Below are 16,161 nucleotides of genomic sequence, written 5' to 3' on the forward strand. Positions count from 1 at the left end.
AGGGGGAAACCCCTATTTCCATCAGACCAACTAATGGCAATGAGAACCCTGTATTAATGGCTACCCAATCCTGCCAAAGAGTCCAAAATCTTTGCTACTTGTTAGCATCTACTGTATTGTTATGATCCTTCTTAAACTGACCTAAAATGAGGAACTCTCTGTTTCAGCTATCTAGAAATAAAACAATAATTTGCTCTAAGTTTAATTAAATCTATGCTCACTTGCCCTACTTTAATATTCTTTGGCATAAGAAAGTAAACAGTCCTTCCCTAACCGGTTTGGCTCAGTGGATAGAGTGTCAGCCTGCAGACAGAATGGTCCCAGGTTCTATTCCAGTCAAGGGCATGTACCTTGGTTGCAGGCTCGATCCCCATTGGGGGTTGTGCAAGAGGCAGCTGATCGATGTTTCTCTCTCATCGATGTTTCTAATTCTCTATCCCTCTCCCTTCCTTGCTGTAAAAATCAATAAAATATATTTTTTTAAAAAGAAAGTAAACATTCCTGTAGCTTCTCTGCCCTCTTCTTTGAACTCAGACATTAGATTTGTTTGCTTGTTATAGTATCACTAGGGGCCCGGTGCACGAAATCCGTGCACTGGGTGTGAAGGGGGGGGGGGAGAGTGTCCCTCAGCCCAGCCTGCCCCCTCTCACATACTGGGAGCCCTCAGGCGTTGACCCCCATCACCCTCCGATCGCCTGATCGGCCCCTTGCCCAGGCCTGACGCCTCCGCCAGAGGTGTCAGGCTTGGACAGGGGACCCCCATCTCCCCCTGATCACTGGCTCTGGCCCCCGCCCAGGCCTGAGGCCTCCGGCCCAGGAATCATGCCTGGGCAGGGGACCCCCATCTCCCTCTGATCGCTTGCTCCACCCCCTGCCCAAGCCTAACGCCTCTGACCCAGGCTTCAGGCCTGGGCAAGGGGACCATCATATCCCCCCAATCCCCGGCTCCGCCCCCCACCCAGGCCTGATGCCTCAGCCAGAGGAGTTGACCCTCATCACCCTCCGATCACCAATCACCGGATCGGCCCCTTGACCAGGCCTGAGGCCTCCGGCAAAGGTGTCAGTCCTGGGCAGGGGACCCCCAGCTCCCCGCGGTTGTAGGCTCCACCCCTGCCCAGGCCTAACGCCTCTGGCCTAGGCATCCGGCCCAGGCAGCGGGGACCTGCAGTGGCAGCGGGGGGCGCCGCGATTGTGGGCTTTGCTTTAGGCCCAGGCAAGGGACCCCTAGCTCCTGGGACTGCCAGCTTCAACCATGCCCAGCTCCCATCGCTGGCTCCACCCCTACTTCCTGCTATCACTGGCCAGGGCGGCAAAGGCACCTGATTCTCCGATCATGGCCGGGGGGCAGGGCAAAGGCGGCCCAGCTCTTAGCTCCCCCCTGGGTTTCTGATCACTGTCAGTGGCAGGGGGCTTCTTCCTGCTTTCCCTTTCGCCTCCCTCCATTGTGCCTACATATGCAAATTAGCCGCCATCTTGTTGGCAGTTAACTGCCAATCTTAGTTGGCAGTTAATTTGCATATCACCCTGATTAGCCAATGAAAAGGGTATCATCGTACGCCAATTACCAGTTTTCTCTTTTATTAGTGTAGATTGTCTATCCTGTGCTCACAGCATCTTTATTCTTTTCACCCCTCCCTTTCCATGTCTATCACTCAAGTTTATTTCCTTCTATTCAGGAACCATGATACTCTTTTACCAAGGAGTAAAAGTTCCTGTTCAAGAAAGCTGACAACTGCATGCTCTCTCCGGTCTTAATGAGAGAAAAGCCAGACTAAAGAAAAGCTAGCTGTGGAGTTCATGGGAGACCCATGGACTGCTTTATGGTTATGAGAACACTAAAAAGACTCCTTTAAATAAGTGATTTTTCTTTCCTCAGATACCACAGCAATATATTTTTGCTGTTATCTTTTTGTGTAGATTCAAGTCTTGATGGTGATGCCATTGGCAACTGTTCTCCAGTCTCCAGCTATACTTTGTCACCATTTCTGTTCTTCCTCTGCCTTATATATTTATTTTTTATCTCCGTCTTCTTTTCCCTTCATGTTTTTTTTTATTTATCTTTGATTTCAGTAATAAAGGGATTGAGAGCAGGATGGTCAGGATAAATGAAGAGGGCAATGAAACAGCTGGCATTTTAATAGGAGAAAAAGATGTAAACATATAGCAAAACTGTGCATAATTTGATACATGCAAATGATAACAGAATGAATTTAACAGTAGTGGTGTGTTGGTTCCTATAGGAAGTTTTATCTATTCTATTATTGATCTATCCAGATAACAAGTGAACATTGTCATAAATTTAATCACAAAAGAAATACATAGGATAAGATTTGTTTAATTATGCATAGTATTTTCTTGCTCTAGATTTTAGAATCAGCAACTCCTTCACTTAGGATTTCTCAGTGTTATGCAGAATTACATTAATTCTCTCAACTGACTGGATCAACTCACTGATGAGAAGTTACACTCTTTCAATCCTTAAGCATTTGGTCAGAGCCATGGTAGCACCCACTAATAGGATGAATGATGATTGATTATAGGAGGATCTTTGAATATAATGACCTTCTCAATTCTGACATCCTATGTAATAAAGAGGTGATATGCAAATCGACCACCACACCCTCACAAAAGATGGCCACCCCCATGTGGACACAAGATGGCCACCACAAGATGGCTGGCAGGGGAGGGCAGTTGGAAATGACCAGGCCGGCAGGGGAGGGCAGTTGGGGGTAATCAGGCTGGCAGGGGAGCAGGTAGGCATCGATCAGGCTGAGAAGGGAGTGATTAGGCAGTGGTTCTCAACCTTCTGGTCCTTTAAATACAGTTTCTCATGTTGTGACCCAACCATAAAATTATTTTCATTGCTACTTCATAACTGTAATGTTGCTACTGTTATGAATCATAATGTAAATATCTGATATGCAGGATGGTCTTAGGTGAGCCCTATGAAAGGGTTGTTTGACTGCCAAAGGGGTCGTGACTCACAGGTTGAGAACCGCTGGGTTAGGAGGTGATCAGGCTGGCAGGCAGGCGAGTGGTTGGGAGCCAGCAGTCCTGGATTGTGAGAGGGATGTCCGACTGCCGGTTTAGGCCTGAAACCGGCAGTGAGACATCCCCCGAGGGGTCCCAGATTGGAGAGGCTGCAGGCTGGGCTGAGGGACACTCCCCGCCCAGGGCACGAATTTCATGTGCCAGGCCTCTAGTGTTCAGATACTATGCATCCTTTGAGGCCTGGTTCAAGTGCTAACTTTTTCATGATGCTCTCTGATCTCTCACCAGTTGAGTCCTCTCACTCTTAGCTTGCAACTCTCAGTACTTTGTTTTCTCTCTTTTTGTTGGCATGAGTCACTGTCTACTTTGCAGTAGAGAAAGGAGACTATCAATCTGACATTCTAGTAGTACTTGAGTATGGTATGCAGACACCCAGTAAATATTTACTGCAGGATAGAATGAGCCCAGAATACAGACCTTTTTGATAAAACCTTCACTTCCATGCACATTATCCTTTGCTTGTTTGTTTATTCTTATAGCAAAGGTGGAAATTTATTGTGAAACAAGCACAGACTCCCATGTGGGGAAGGGGAAAGAGTCCCCTAGCATTTATTTTAAAAGAATGTTCACATGGTCCCCAATTTACAATGGTCTGACTTAGAATTTTTTTTGTCTTTGTGATGATACAAGTAGAAAGCGTGCTTTAAATTTTGAATATATAGCTAGCCTTTTCCCAGACTAGCTATATATGGCACAGTACTCTTCCATGGTCCTGGCAGTGACAGTGAGATGATTTTGCTCAACTGTAAGCTAATGTAAGTGTTCTTAGTGTGTTTAATGTAGGCTAAGCTAAGCTATGATGCTCAGCAGGTTAGGTGTATTAAATGCATTTTATATTTACAATATTTTAACTATACAGTGGGTTTATCTGGATGTAACCCCATTGTTAATCTAGGAGCATCTGTATACTCTAGTTCTTAATCTATATTATTGAACTTTGAAATTAAAGTCATATATATGATTTTTGGAACATATTTTATTTACATTCTCATAGTGTGTACTAAAAAGTTGTTTTAAAAGATAAAGGATTTTTTTCTCTGTGTAAACATGGGCTGACTGTTTACTATATTCAGTTTTTAATAATATTCTGTATAATCTATATGGCATTCTCTTTCTATAAAGAAAAAATGGAAAGTAAAAGGTATCTCCATGATCATAGGCATTTGGAGATACAAAGTAAATCCCCTCACAGTTCTGCTTAAGCCCTACCATTTCAGGAAGTTGTTTCAGTCTAGGTCTAGCTCTGCTGAAGGCTTGCTTTCTTCCTTCTCAATTTCAGGTAAATTCAAAGAATGTTCTATCTCTCTCTAGCCTCTCCCTCCTTCCCGACCCCTCCACCCCCCACAGTCATACACATACAAATTCTTTTATCCTGAAGGTTACATGCTAATGTTAGGTTACATAATTTCCTAGTAAGCACATTTCTTTTCATTGTTATAAAATCACTTTCACAGAATCTATTTGCTGTAAAGCATCAGGGTTAAGTTGTTAAGGATCAAAATGCAGGAATCTTTAGTTTTTCTAATTTGTTTTTTGTTGAATTCTTAGTGGGAGAAATATATTGTACATAATTAGAAGACTCCTTTGCAGTGACTATGTCCTATAGTCAATGAAATATTTCCATCAAATATACCAAGGTCATCTGTGCTTACCAGCTGCCTATCCTGAAAAAATATTCAACTTAAGGCTTGTCACATTTTTCTTACATCTTTTTCTGCATTGACTATAACTGCTTTTTCGTCCATTCATTTCTTGATCATATTCATTCCAAAAAAGGAACAAGATCAGTCAGATGTAGTACAAGATGAAAACAAACCTTTTTCTTTGAGCATCAAGTATGTCAGTTTCTTGTGGATTCACTTGATGTTCCAGCACTCTTCCTATAGAACAGTAGGTAATGCTCACATTAAGTAAAGTATAACTTAAACGTGGAAAGGTTGGGGCCTGATTACACACTACTCTCATGTTTCTTTCAGTACCAATAAAATCAAGATTTAAATGGCTCACATGACCTTTTGAGATTTGCAATTTGAAAATCTCAACCCATATCTTAGACATTAAGCAAGATATTTGAATATTGCAGTTTAAAGTATTGACTTCATAATATCATACAGTAGTTTACAGGGGAAATTAAAATATATGTGGAAAATGATTAAGCGATATTTATCAAATAAAATTAAGTACTTTATTACAGTCACTTGAAATGGATGTTTTTCGGGGATGTGAGGGAAGTGAAATTGGCTGGTGAATCAGATTCCAAAAAATTGATGATGAATGCTTTCTCCCTACTGCCCCCATCCTGGGACACTATTATTAACTATTATTAACATGTCACAGCATACAGAGGTCATTTTATTTTCCAAATTTTAGATGCCTGTATATAGCCACAGTGTGATGGTTAATTCTATGTATCAACTTGGCTAGGTCACAATGCACAGATATTTGGTCAAATATTATTCTAGATGTTTCTGAGAAGGTACTTTTAAAATGAGATTAACATATAAATCAATAGACTTTTAGTAAAGCAAATTACCTTCTATAATGTGGGTGGGTTTGATCCAGTCGGTTGAAGGTTTAATAGTAAAAAGACTAACCTTTCAGGAAGAAGAAAGAATTCTACCAGCAGACTGCTTTTGAACTTGAACTGCAATTCTTCTCAGGGTCCACAGCCTACTGATCTAGCCTATAGATTTTGAACTTGCCAAGACTCCACAATTGTGTGAACCTATTCCTTAAAATAAATTTTGCTCTCTCTCTGCATATACTTAAAGTTAGTTTGTTTTTTTCTGGTGAACCCTAACTAAACCTACATGCAGTTTAGGGAACTTAAATAAACCAACATAATTTGGCTGTTGTTTTTGTTTTAATTATTATTTTTTTTACTGTAGAATAATTTATTCAGATGTTAGGATTCAATTTAATAATAAGAAGCATATATACTGAAATTTTAAAAAAGCCCAAAGCCTATCTTTAACCTTATTTTTTAATTTTATTTTTTAAAGTATTACAAATAGTACATATGTCTCCTTTTTTTCCCATTGACCTCCCCCTGGCCTCCCTTACCCCCCAGCACATGCACCCCCCCCCAATGTCTTGTATCCATTGGTTATGCTTATATGCATGCATACAAGTCCTTTGGTTAATCTCTTACCCCACCTCACCCCCAAACCTCCCCTGCCTTTGCACTGTAGTTTGACAGTCTGTTCAATGCTTCTTTGCCTCTGTATCTATTTTTGTTCATCAGTTTATAATTTTATCTATATTCCACAAATGAATGAAATCATTTGGTATGTATCTTACACTGACTGGCTTATTTCAGTTAGCATAGTGCTCTCCAGTTTCATCCATGCTGTTGCAAATGGTAATAATTCCTTCCTTTTTAAAGCAGCGTAGTAGATAAACCACATTTTTCTAATCCACTCATCTGCTGATGGGCACTTAGGCTGTTTTCAAATCTTAGCTATAGTAAATTATGCTGCTATAAACATAAGGGTGCATATATCCTTTCTGATTGGTGTTTCTGGTTTCTTGGGATATATTTCTAGAAGTGGTATCACTGGGTCAAATGGCAGTTCCATTTTTAATTTTTTGAGTAAATGCGATACTGTCTTCCACAGTGACTATACCAGTCTGCATTCCCATCAGCAGTGAAGGAAGGTTCCTTTTTCTCTGCATCCTTTCCAGCACTTGTAATTTGTTGATTTGTTGATGAAAGCCATTCTGACAGGTGTGAGATGGTACCTCATTGTTGTTTTGATTTGCATCTCTCAGATGATTAGTGACTTTGAGCATGTTTTCATGTCTCTTGGCTTTCTGAATGTCCTCTTTTGAAAAGTGTCTATTTAGGTCCTTTGACCATTTTTTGATTGGATTGTTTATCTTCCTTTTGTTAAGTTGTATGAGTTCCCTGTAAATTTTGGAGATTAAACGCTTATCGGAGATAACATCGGCAAATATGTTCTCCCATGCAGTGGGCTTTCTTGTTGTTTTGTTGATGGTTTCTTTTGCTGTGCAGAAGCTTTTTATTTTGATGCAGTCCCATTTGTTTGTTTTCTCCTTAGTTTCCATTGCCCTAGGAGCTGTATTGGTAAAGATATTGCTACGACAAATGTCTGCTATTTTGGTGCCTATGATTTCTTCTAAGACTTTTATGGTTCCCCACCTTCCATTTAAGTCCTTTATCCATTTTGAGTTTATTTTTGTGTATGGTATAAGTTGGTTGTCTAGTTTCTTTAACCTTATTTTAATAATTCATGTATTTCCGATCTTATTTTAATGTAATAACATTACATTTATAGAAGGATAGGATTTGAAATTATATTCTGTGTGTCCAAAAAGTATTTCAAATAATTTTTTAAAGATGCTCAATCAATTTCTTCAACTTATTAGATTGTGGCATCAAAATGTAGTCAACTCCCCAAGCAAAAATGCACTTTCCAAATCTTACAAAGTGTCATTCTCATGGGGAGGAAATGGCATTGAAGTTCCCTTTTCTTTCATTATAACTGGAGCAAATATATTAAATTTTATATGCCTGATTTGGGAAATCAGTTTCTGTCTTCAATAACTGATTGTGTGTTATAGCTGGGTCCTTTACAAATGAAGTGCACTTCTATTGCTTAAAAATTGCTTTCCTGTGCAACATGATGTAGTAATGAATTAAATCCAAATGAGCCTTATATTCACAATGTCATAATATGTAACTCGTCCCCTGTGGAACTTCTTTATTATCTAATACAAGGCAAGCTAATGTCTTCCTCTCATGGCTCACTTCTCAGAAGGGTATGCAGCCTTCAATTTTAGAAATAAAAAAAGAAAACTATGGGTTGAGATCAAATTACCTTTTTAGAAACTCTCTAAATCACAGAGAGCACCTTAACATGTCCCACAATATGCAAATCAAATTCTGCTAGAACACGAAACAAAAGAAGCAGTTTTATTTCTGTGGAGTACATTTCTATCTGGGAGAGAAACATGAAACTGAATATTTTTCTTTGAGCAGAAATGTGTGCAGGTGGTTTTTACTTTCAATAAAAATAAAATAAGTGTGGGCGTTTGCTCTCTATTTCCTCACTTGGTTTCATCGTATTAACTCTATTCTGCAGGGAACAACTTGTAAGATCAGCCTGTACCAATATTGAAGTTCCAGCTTCTACACAGATTTAAAAACCCTAATTTATTAGCCTTATAATTTAGGAATTTGACAAAACACATCAGCTATTCCCTTATTGTAGCTGCTTTCATCTTGTCTGGGTGGCATAATGGAGTTTAACTGAGTTTTTAAAAATATGCCTTGTTATTTTATGTGGGCAAAGAGCAAAGGGAGAAAATGTTTATTTTAGTCAGTGGGGCAGCCAAGATAAATGTGCCAGGTTTTCATGGGCTGCTGCTATCTGTGGCTTCTTTTGTATTCTGCACTTGGCCCAGGCCTTTGCAGATTTTTTTTGCATCTCTCTCTTGCATACCACACCTGGATCTCCATCAGTTGCTGCTTGGAATACCACATGATCCAGATCCAAGCCTTCATCCACCTTATCAAATTTTAAGGAGAGAACCTAATTTCTATAAGATCTGTTTATCCTGGTTTAAAACATGTAATTATATTATAATCAAATACAATATAAGCTTATATATATATATATATATATATATATATATATATATATATATATATATATATATATATATATTAGAGGCTGTGCCAAAGCTATAACTGTTCTGGGGAAAGGAGACACCTCAACTTTCCCATGTATAAGGGTTTTTATTGTTTTTAGTCAAATTGATATTCCAATTTAAAAATAATGCTAATAGCCTACCATCACAAGACGTATGCAAGGCACCTTTTAAAGCCTGTGCACTTATTCATGCATGTATTTAGCTAATGAATATTTATTGCGGATCTACTGAGTACTGGGCTAGAGAAATGCAGTGAACAATACATATTACATTCTTGTACTTAGGGTGCTTATGTTCCCACTGGCCAGAGGCGATGGGAACATACCCATTTATTTAAACTAAGTCTAATAACCAAAAAAGTATACATTGTGGAGAGACGGAGGAGAGAGGGAGACCCAGAGGTTGACTACAAACTTCAGAACTCTCCAGGGGTTAATTGTGGATGAAGCAGGCAGTTCTATTTCAAATGGACACATACTGTTTTCCAGGAGGATGGACCAGCCCCTCTATATATCTAACCCAGGCTGCCTGAGGAACTCAGCAGCTGTTTGGCAGAGCCTGCACCTCCTCCTTGCTCTGGGGACTGCCAGGGAGTTATTTCCCTGCTAATTTATTTGCTTTTTACTACTACCTTTGCAAACAAACAAATAATTAGCAAACCTGCTCTTAAAGAGTGAGTTCAACAGGAAGTGATTGGCTAAAAGAGAGAGAGCCCTGATCACTCTCCCATTTCTGTTCATTGGCAATATAAAACACGGAATTTCACTCTCCCAAATAAGAAGCACTATGCTTCATTGAGAACTCCCTTTAAAATCATTCAATATACTGTAATTTAGAGTTTACAGTTTCTTCTCAAAATAGCTTCATTTCTAAGGATTGCCTCATCACCCCCAGTTGTTTTTGTTGTTGTTATTGTTGATTTCATAAATTTCACATTACGTGCAGAACTGGTATGGCACAAGTAATAAGAGAAAGGAATCTTTCTTATAGCTCATTCTAAGAATGGTTATGTTAATCCTGGATTTCCGAATTCATATTTATTATGTAATCAGTTGCAATCTTTTGAAAGAGTTACTGTTTGCTAATTATATGCAATTATGGTCTGACACCCAGTGGTGTATGTTAACTTTTTAAGATCGCAGGCAATATCAGTGAGGTGAGTTGCTTTACAGACATGAAAGTTATACAAAAATTTCACATGGATTTTCTTAACATCTTCTTATACTGCAATGTCAGTCCTTGAAATAGATAGGGACTGGCGTTAGGAGGGGTCCTTGCTGTAGCCTATTTCAATTACCTTTTGAAAATAAATGTGTGAAGAGCAGGAAGAAGTTGGGACCAGAGGATTGGATAAGGCTCGAGAACTGAGTTCTCAGAACTGAGAAAGTAGCATCTCTGTGCGAATCATGAAGGTAGAGACAATAGTGATTGCTGCTAGCAATTTTCATTCTCTTCTTGTCCTGGAAATAGGGGCAAACTGAGTGATAGACAGTATTTATAGGAAGTATCAGTGTAATAATTTTTAAGCAGGAAAAAGAAATTTGAGCATTGTGGGAAATTCCACTTGGAAAAGGAATTTGCTGATTGGTTGGAGGAGAAAGCTGTGAAAATGACACAGGGTGACAAAAAAAATTAGGGGAGCTAGATAACAATTTGGGGTGAAAGAAACAAGATGACAAGCATCAACAAAATGAATATTGTCTGCTATTTTTTTTAAAAAAATATTTTTTTATTGATTTGAGAGAGAGAGAAAAGGAGATGGAGAGAGAAACATCAATATGAGAGCAGAACATCCATTGGCGGCCCCTGCACATCCCTTACCGGGGATCGTTCCTGCAACTCCAGGTGTATGCCCTGAGCAGGAATTGAACTGGTGACCTCTTAGTGCACAGGAACAGTGCTCAATCAACTGAGCCACAGCAGCCAGGGCACTATTTGTTTTTATTTGTGTTTTTGTTGTTGTTTTGTTAGTAAAGTCTTTAGCCACTCTCCATTGGCACTTTCTCACTGGCCACCATTGCTCCTAGGCTGGCCTCTTGCAATGTGCCCTGGATCATGTTTCTTTTCTACCTCTTCTCTCTCCTCTCAACTTATCTCTTCTCTTCCCACATTTATGGTATATTTTTTGCTTGTCTTCTTCTAAATAATTCTATTTCAGTCTCACCTTCCATATTATATGTACTTTCCTAAAACAGAGTTACTTCTCTGAGAATACATTTTGTACCAAATGCATGATAATATTTGTAAAATAAACTTTATTCCACTTTACAAATAACATAAAATACCATAGGTCTCAACATATGCTGAGGCAAAATTCAACTTCCCTACTGAAAGTCACAGTCCCTGTTCATGACATTTTATAGCAGCAAGCAGATGAGAAGCAGGAGTCCATTTTTCTAAAATCATAACATAAAGTCACATTAATGTCTATAAGTTGCCTAGAGATGGTAAGTTCCAGTTAAGGAATTATAAACAATTTGGTTTAATTAAAAATAGGTTGAGTACTTTGAGTACTTACTCCATACATGGCATTAGGTTAAATGTAAAGTGGTATGAAGATGAATAGATACTCTAGGTCCATACACTCTTATAGGGGATGTATATATATATGTGTGTGTGTGTGTGTGTGTGTGTGTGTGTGTGTGTGTGTATATATAGATATATATCTATATCTATATATATATATACACACATATATATACATATATATACATATATACATATATATATATATATATATATATATATATATATATATATATATATACTAGAGGCCCGGTGCACAAAAATTTGTGCACTTGGGGGGGTCCCTCAGCCTGGCCTGTACCCTCTTGCAGTTTTGGACCCCTCAGGGGATGACCACCTGCTGGCTTAGGCCCGCTCCCTGGGGGATTGGGCCTAAGCTGGCAATCATACATCCCTCTGGTAGCCCGGGAGCCCTTGGGGGATATGCACTTCCCAGCAGGGAGCAGGCCTAAGCTGTAGTCGGACATCCTTAGCACTGTTGAGGTGACAGGAGAGGCGCCCACCACCACCGCTGTACTGGCAGCTGTCAGCCTGGCTTGTGGCTGAGCAGAGCTCCCCCTGTGGGAGTGCACTGACCAAAAGGGGGCAGCTCCTGCATTGAGCATCTGCCCCCTGGTGGTCAGTGTGTGTCATAGTGACCAGTCATTCCCAGTCATTCTGCTGTTAGGGCCAAATTGAAAATTACCCTTTTATTATATAGGAGTGCCTGGCCAGCCTGGGTGAGGGGCTGATGGCTGTTTGAAGGCTTGCCAAAGCCCTTTCAAGGTGGGGATCCCTGCTGGGGTGCCTGGCCACCCTGGGTGAGTGGCTGATGGCTGTTTGCAGGCTGGCCACGGCCCTCAGCCACCCAAGCTCCCAGTGGAGGCTGGCTGGAAGCAGGTGCCTGGGATTTATTTAGCTTCTATAATTGAAACTTTGTTGCCATGAATGGAGGCCACAGCTGGCTCAGGGCAGGCGGGAAGCTTGGCTTCCTCCATGGCCCAGGCAACCAAGCTTCCTACTTGCTCCAGCTCTGTGGCTGCCGGCTGCCATCTTGGTTGGGTTAATTTGCATATAGTTGCTCTGATTGGCTGCTGGGCATGGCTTGGGGTGTAGCGAAGGTATGGTCAGTTAGCATTTTTGTCTTTTTTTTTTAAAAAATATATTTTATTGATTTTTTACAGAGAGGAAGGGAGAGAGATAGTTAGAAACATCGATGAGAGAGAAACATTGATCAGCCACCTCCTGCACATCTCCCACTGGGGATGTGCCCGCAACCCCGGTACATGCCCTTGACCGGAATCGAACCTAGGACCCTTCAGTCCGCAGGCCGACGCTCTATCCACTGAGCCAAACCGGTTTTGGCAGCATTTTTGTCTTTATTAGTGTATAAATATATATAAAATAACATATATATATGTTATTATGCGATATGGTAAAATAAGTGTTGAGGGTGCAAATACTGTGGGATAAGAAGAAATAAATTCTGGAGGAGGAGTGTCTATTAGGCCATCCCAGAAAAAAAAAAAAGTCATTGAAGGCTGGGGAGGGCTTAGATAAATTAATATATGGATATGAAACATGACCTCCAGAAAGCTTGCACATACACGTGGAGGTAGGTAAACACAGAGGTAAATGAGTATGGCTAGTGAGTGAGTGCTGTTGACAAAGATTACCCTGTCAAAGATAAGACTTGAGAAGTAGTTAGGATGATTTTATGGAAGTCTGTGCCCCTGCTCACAAGATGTGCGGAAATATGAGAGGGAGTCTTATGAAGAATCAGGCTTCATCCTTGGCTCAGAATTGTCAGATCTTAGCCAGTCACTTAAATATATGAAACACCTGTTTCATGAAGTAGGTAGATAGTAGGAGTGCCGTTCTCAGGAGTATGGGGAAGACCGTGCCGCCAAAGAGCGTACAGTCTTTGTGAAAGCCAGAGAGAAATATGCGTCCAATGGACGTTGATGCCATATTTGTAGCAATGCAGACATTGACAAAATGCCATCAGAAAGGTAAGAGGGAGTCTCATGAAGAATCAAGCTTCACCTTTGGCTCAGAATTGTCAAGGCTTAGCAAATCCCATGGGTGTGGCAGTAGTGCTTTTCACACTTGGATTTGGCCCCACTGCAAATAAGCTCTTGTAAGCAAAACCTCAGCATAGAAAAATCTTGGGACAGTCTGAAGGGATGGGAATGCATGCTAATACTTGGAAGTAGGATATTTTTGGTGTTGTTAATCCTCACCCGAGGATATGTTCTCCACTGATTTTAGACAGAGTGGAAGGATGGGGGTTGGGAGGTAGAGAGAGAGAGATAGACATCGATGTGAGAGAGCTACATCAATTGGTTGTTTCCCCACACACATCTTGAATGGGGTGGGTGACCTGCAACCCCGGTACTTGCCCTTGACCAGGAATCAAACCAGGGCCTGTGCTCAAACCACTGAGACATGCTGGCCAGGAACTAGGATTTTGACACAGAGCACCCTTTTTAGTTTATAGGCTACAATAATATTATTAGGCCAAAATGAACCTAATTTATATACATATTTATTTTCTAAATGTATACTAAACATATTAGTATCATGCTCTTACTTTTCTTAGAGTTACTCTGGGCATTGAAAAACTAACTAGCTATGCTTTATTATACTCCAGTGAGCCATTACTAATCATTGAGTGGCAATTATGAACAGGAAGGCAGAGTGTTAGCACTAAATAGAAATTCTGGGATATGCTCTAAAACCTAAACCTTTTAGTTATGGTTGAAAAGTCTCAATAATGCTTTGGGATTTAAAAATTCTTACAGTGAAAAAAATATGCCTAAGTTTTGAAAAGATTGAGTTGTTAATCACTATGTAGTGTTTCTTTTTGTGGTGTGGGAGGCTTACACCAATTATGACATATATTAGCAATGAGAAAATTTCTAAACCAAATTTGATGGATGGCCATGGTTATTCATTTCAGCTTATTCCTACCAGAAAAAAAAGAAAAAGAAAAAAAAAAACTTTTTATAGCTGTGCTTTTTTTAAACAATTATTTTATAAGATTAACTGATTAGTGGTCCTTCCTAAATGTTTATTTTAAACTAAAATGAATTTTTGAAACTAAAGCATCTGTTAACTCATTTTTTTTTAAAATAAAGATGTTAAAATGCCATTCACAAAATAGTAAAATACTTCTATTTCTGTCAATTTACTTAGCCTGTCATCATATTTTCCACATTAGGATTATATATGAACTCTGATTTCTGGATACAGAATTTAAGTTCTTCACAGAAGCACTTGCCTGATCTCTCACAGCTCCAGAAAAACAATGCAAATTTGTTTATTTGGTATTTGCATCTCATTTGTTATGCTTGTTTTTCCTTTTTAATTTTTTTAGTCACACTTCATTATAAATGTGCTAAAGGCTAGGTGTAGTTTCTTGACATATTCACATCCAAATCTCTTCAAGGCATAAGGTGATTAGGATATATACTTGGCCTTGTTTTTATTTGTTCTAATACAGAATACTAATAAAAACATTTTTACAAGTTACAATTGCAAATAACAGATAACATGCTTATTCTATCAATACTCTCATACTGAATCTGCAAGTATAATGTTAGCACAGAAGAGAATCCTTTTAGTAGCAAATGGATTTAAAAATGATCCACTTAGAAAGTACTTGCCTGGCATTGTGTTGTGAGAATCTCTAGGTCTTTAAGTGAGGAAGTGATGATGATGATATTATTGCTTCCATAAGATATCTGCTTATTTTGCTTCTCTTAAGTCATAGTTAAGAATTTCAGCATTCTGTATAGCTAAAAATGTCCTCCCAAATTTCAGCAGAGGCTATAAAGACATTATAGAACCAGAATGAATTGCCTGACTGTTCTGTGTATTAATGATGAGTATATTAGTGGAGCTTGAATCACCAAAAGCATAATTTCATAAAAATAAAAATTAATAAAACAAAAGTAGCCTTAGGAATCGCAACGAATCATCACTTAGTAATCACCAAATGATACACTTTAATGACAAAAGCAGGCAGAAAGTGGCAAACAAACCATCGAGTTGTGAATAGACCAGTCAGCACAGGGCATAGTGGTGCCACACACAAGAGGACCATGACTTACTTGGTTGTCTGCTTTATTCAATACTCTATAATGTCTAAATCAAAGTTTCTAATGCATTTTAAAAAATGCAAGTTACAAAAATCTGCAATAGGGTTCTGGATCAGTGAGCACTGTGAGGATAGATTGCCGCCTGCCCTCTCTCTGCTGTAACAATATCATGATGAATGGAGAGTGACACCAGTTGCCCATTTATCTCAGAAGATTACTGCTTTGATGCTATTGATTCTTCCTGTGGCTTCTCAGACTGAAGATTATAGCTCAGGTACAGAGATATAATCAGTTTTTTAAAGTGTGGTGTTAATATAGTCCAATTTTCCCCTCCTTGGCTAAGATATGCTGGGCAGGAGCTATTGAGAAATTAAATCATTGCTTATAACATTTGAGGATTTTGATAAGTGAAAATATATTTATTTTGTGTCAATTAAATAATAAATCCAAATTCTTAAAGTGTATTCACACCTCTATTCAGTGGACATTAGTAAGCATCTTTTTATAGTGCAGAAGATTTGGGGGCACAATTTAAAATATGGATATAAATTAGTATTCCTGGTTTTAAAAAGCTTGGAGATTATTAGGATCTAGGAGATGGAAATGTTTGATGAAATGATACAATTTCACTAAAATGTGATGTAACCAAGCAGTATGGAAATATTTATATATAAGAACTAATAAGCAGGTTTTAAATCATAGGGATAGCTTCCCCGAGGGGTGATATACACTGTAATGAGATTTTAAAGGAGCTTTCCAGACAGAGAAAGGAACAGAATGTATTCCAGTTATAAGACAAAGTTGCAGTTACTTGGAGTCTTTGGAA

The 16,161-nt window shown here is 39.2% G+C and overlaps 1 protein-coding gene across 2 annotated transcripts in view; it reads left to right on the plus strand.

The window, feature by feature from the left end:
- The window catches only part of NLGN1 (neuroligin 1), a gene marked incomplete at its 3' end in the record, with an annotated part of 2,013,512 nt that overhangs the window by 1,390,384 nt on the left and 606,967 nt on the right, over positions 1–16,161 (plus strand). The window lies entirely within an intron of this gene.

The sequence above is a fragment of the Myotis nattereri genome, assembly GCF_964212035.1.
Source record: "Myotis nattereri genome assembly, chromosome: 3".
NCBI classification, from domain to species: domain Eukaryota; kingdom Metazoa; phylum Chordata; class Mammalia; order Chiroptera; family Vespertilionidae; genus Myotis; species Myotis nattereri.